General features: G+C 38.1%; 1 pseudogene across 1 annotated transcript in view; it reads left to right on the top strand.

Moving 5' to 3' along the window:
* The window catches only part of LOC105515635, a 6,946-nt pseudogene extending 4,282 nt beyond the window's left edge, over nucleotides 1-2,664 (top strand). The window contains exons 3-4 of the transcript XR_001002361.1: nucleotides 1,824-1,844; nucleotides 2,607-2,664. The product of XR_001002361.1 is annotated as a keratin, type I cytoskeletal 19-like (transcript). The remainder of the gene's footprint in view (nucleotides 1-1,823; nucleotides 1,845-2,606) is intronic.
* The last annotated feature ends 2,054 nt before the right edge of the window (nucleotides 2,665-4,718 follow it).

Here is a 4,718-nt window from a genome sequence, read left to right on the forward strand (position 1 = left end):
ACACACACACACACACACATATATATATATATATATATATATCCCAGACTCAGGTATTTCTTTTTAGCAACACAAAATGGACTAAGACACCTCACAACTACTATGTGAATTTAATATCATCTCATTTAACAGAGGTATTTGTTTGCTAAGGATGCCATAACAAAATGCCATAGATGGGATGCCTTAAATAATAGAAATTAATTTTCTCTTAGTTCTGGAGGCCAGAAGTCCAAGATCAAGGTGTCAGCAATGTTGATTTCTTCTGAGGCCTCTCTCCTTGGCTTGCAGATGGCCACCTTCTTGCTGTGTCCTCATATGGTCATTCATCTGTGTGTGTCTATGTTCTAATCTCGTCTTCATACAAGGACAGTAGTTATATTGAATTAGGGACCACCCTAACAACCTCATTTAACCTTAATTTACCTTTGTTAACACCCTTTATCTAAATAGTTACATTCTAAGGTAGTGGAGGTTAGGACTTCAACATACAAATCTTGGGGGACATGATTTAGTCCAAATAGCAGATGAGAATACAGAGACACATGCAGAGCCAACCTGTGATTCCAGGCAGTGAGGCTCAGGGGCTGTGTTCTTAATCATTACACGGTCGTGTATTTTGAATAAAATGTAATGCCAGCATATGTACTTTTGGCATCTCTTACTGGTTATCTCAATGCATTTTTAATTTCTATGTAATCAGTATTAATCAAAATAGTCAGGAAATTTGATGTGTAAGTTCATTTTTTTAATTCATTAAGCATTAAGCATAATATTTTTGATTTCATACTTTGTTTAAAAATGTTCTAGGATGCATGTCTCCTTTCCTTTCATCCTTTCATCCTTTACTATGTGGACTTTGTAACAATGACTGAAATCCTATTTTGTGATTGAGGACTTTATGACCTGTGAATGAGGTAAATATTCTGAGTAGTACTTTGAATTGTACAATGCTGTTGCCACTGAAGGTGTGAGAGGCTGAGTCAACTAAGGGCACAGTGTTTTCTTGTCATTGTCTTTTTCTCATAGAAGGAATAGGTACATATATACATATATGTGTTTAATTGAGACTGTGGTAGGTTAATGCTAATCTGAAGATTTTAGCATTATCTAAAAATACAGAGACTTTGTTGAGATTGAATTCTACAAATTATTGCATATTTTTCTTGATGACATTTTCATTTGCCAACAAAAAAGTTTCCATACTCCTAGGATAAGACTAATTATTCTGTAGCCATAGTAACAGGTAAGCACCAAGATGGATTTTAAACCTGTTTATTTGCAATAAGACAATTTCATAGTAATGGAGCATGAGAAGTCATTGTAAACCTATTTAATCCATCAACAACTCCCCTCAGTGAATATGCTTCTGAAAGCCAAGTAATCAGCCTCAGCCTTTAGCTTTGGAAAGTCAGCCCCTAGGAAATGGACTCCCTCCAATGAACAGCCTTCTGGCAGTGAACCCATCCACAACAGTCTCACCTGAGTAACTACGCTCCTACAGGTTACACTACCCTCCACTCCACCCAACAGATACCTACTCTTCTTCAAGAGATCATGCCCATCCAGCATAACTCTTCCTCACTTAAGGAAGTCATAAATTTAGTTTTGTGGGTTTTTGTTGTTGTGCTTTGTTTGTTTAAGACATCGAGCAGTGGTCTCATCCTTTGACACTTTATTGCTTCTTAGTAGCACTCAAATATTGACTGATTTCAGGGCCATCTGGCTGTCCTTTAGATCCCTTTTTGGTAGAACATGTGAGAAAAATGACAACGTGGCCTTCTTGTTTATTCCAACTGTCTTCTTTATTGATTGAATTTTAAGCATAAGACATAAGTAAATGATCTGTCCTTCTTGTGGCATGATATGAGATTAGCTCTAAATTCCAGTGTCTGCAAAGTGGCAGATCAGATGTGCAGAGAGACCTTTTCCAGTACAATACACCTAAAAATGCTACCTAAAAATCAGCCTCTCACAGGGAGAGTGCAGGTAGAGTGAGGAGAAAGTAAAGGAATTTCTCTAAATCCTTTTAGAAACTTCAGGAAAATACAAATCCAAAAGGGCAGGGTAGTAGTGCTGGAGCTAATGTTTGTCCTGGGGGTATCTAGTAAAACCTGGAGATGGCTTTCTGGGTTTTAATGGAACAAAGGCACAGGGACAGGGGACAAAGCCTGAGCCCCAACAGGGAAAGGAGGGCATCCAGTCAGAGTTCCTGTGTAAATCTAACACCCCTAAAGTAGACAAATAGAAAAAAATTTGCCCTGCTGATAAAGAACTTGGAGATACACACCAGAGATATATTTCTGTCTTAATCTTGGCTTTCAATAAATTGAATGAAAAAAATTTCCCACTTACTTCTAATCACAGGCCTGTAATCACAAGGTTGGGGACCAAAATCCCTCTACCTGTTTGGTTGTAGAAGAATTACTTTACGGTAGTCTTGTGTTGGTAGTGCTTCTGGAAGGTTGGCAGAAGCAAATGCAAATTCTCCCTAGATGAATACAATTTCAACTGCAGCCTCAGAAATTTCTCATACAAAAATCCCCAAAGGGAATGGGTTCAAAATTTCTTACAAAAATTAAGCAAAACCAAGCCATTATAAACAAAAGTCAGCAGCAAAAACAAAGCACAGAAGTAGACTTGCAAAGCCAGCAGACATTAAAATGATAAGTAACGGAATGTAAAGGGAGTATGTTTAATATGTTTTCATAAAACAAAGTATTGAAAATATAATGAAGAAACAAGAGATCAACATTTACTAGGTGGATTTGGAAAAGAACCAAATAGAACTTTCTGATAGAAGAATGCAGTAATTGGAAGGCAGAGACGCCATGCTCTCAGGAGGTGGTAAGGGCGTCTCTTTACATGAAAGAATGCCAGGTCTCCCTGTGTACATTTATACTTCTGGCTTTCCTACAGGTGAAACAGGAAAATCAGGGACACTGATGTAAAAGGAAAAATCCTGATGCTTGATAAGAGTCAGAACTCAGTGGCAATCCACAGATGTTCTGTGGTTTGGTTTTTACTGTCAGTCGGTTTCTCTTTCCTCTTCTAGTTATTGTGTGGCCCCTTGAGAGTCTAGGTGGTCATGACAGGGCTCATTTTTCCAAGGTTGATGGGCTAGCAAACTGGACCTTCTATAGTGAAAATGACCAATCTTTGAAATATCCCACCTCCCAAGCTTGGAATACAGACCACCAGAATAATTTCCTCTTTCTTTATCGTACTTTACTTACTGTATTTTACCTTACTACTGGAAAATCTGCTTATTGTTTTGTTTTTGTTTTTTTTTCTGGATGACAAATTCATTATTAATTAACAAATATGTCTTTTCATTTCCTTGCCTATTGTTATTACCCTAGTTTTGGTCCTCATTACCCCATTTATTTCTCCAGCAAATGTTTTCTAATTGGATCTATCTGTCTGTAATCTTATTTTGCTCAAATTCTTTCTATACAAACTCCTAGAGTGATCTATCTTAAATGAGATCTGACCATATCACTTTTCTTGATGATAAAAGTCAAAGATTTCCCATAGTGTATAATCTGAAAGACCCAACTCCTGGTTCTCTCTGAGTGGGCCTGCCCACTTCTCCAGCGCTATGTTCTGCAAATCCCTACTTTCTTCCTCGCCACTCTACCTTTATTCTCTTACACATTCCATGCTGTTTCTCACCTTCATAACTTTTCTCATGCTGTTTCTGCTGTCCTGAATGCTTGGCGAATTCTAAGTTATCATTTGAGATTGAGATTATGTGTCATTCCTTCCAGGAAATCTTTTCTGATACTCCCCATGTCCTGCTGAGTTAGCAGCTCTCCTTAGTACTTCCATGTATGAAGCATATATTTCTATATCAGTGTCTTACAACATTATACTCTGATTATGTATCCACATGTTTGATTTCCTCATTGTAGGGTGAGCTCCACATTTATCTAAGGGTCTACAGAGCTAGTCTGTATTTACTAAGCATTTACTAAGAGCTCAATGAATTTTGTTCAATGAATAAATTATTACCCTTCCTCTAAGATTCAGTTTTCTGAGATGGGACCTTCTTGAATTAATCATTCCTGGGAATTTAGTTTAACATCAAACCTTGGATGTTCTCAATGTGTCTGTAATGTAGCAACCAAGTACAGAAAAGACAGACCCTGTCGTTGGACACCTCATTTGTTGCGGCCACAAAATTACTTACTCACTTTTCATGAGCTTAGTTTTTCGTCATGATGAAACTAGAGAAAGTGATAAAAACTGTGGTAGCCAGTATCCAGATGGTTCCCAATGATCCCCACCCTGTTATTCATTCCTTGTGTAGTCCCCTCCTATATTAAATAGAATGACCTATGTAACCAATAGGATATTGTGAAAATAACCACGTGACTTCCAAAACGAGAATGTTCATAAAAAACACTGTGGTTCCCTTGGTCTTGGATTAGTCACACTAGGGAAAGCTAGTTGATACGTTATGAGGACATTTGAGCAGCCCCATGGAGAAATCCACGTGGAAGGAACTGAGGCCTCTTGCTAGGGTTATGCGAGTGCGCCATCTTGGAAGCAGATCCTCCAGCCTCCTTTATCCTTTGGATGACTGCAGCCCCAGGTGCCATCTTGACTACAACATCAGGAGAGATTCCAAACTAGACTACTCCATCCCAGGTAAGCTGCAAATAACATCACATAACAATAGCCATTTATTATCTTCCATAGAAACTATTCAAGGTAAT

Source organism: Colobus angolensis, unplaced genomic scaffold (genome assembly GCF_000951035.1).
Source record: "Colobus angolensis palliatus isolate OR3802 unplaced genomic scaffold, Cang.pa_1.0 Scaffold266, whole genome shotgun sequence".
Classification (NCBI taxonomy): Eukaryota; Metazoa; Chordata; class Mammalia; order Primates; family Cercopithecidae; genus Colobus; species Colobus angolensis.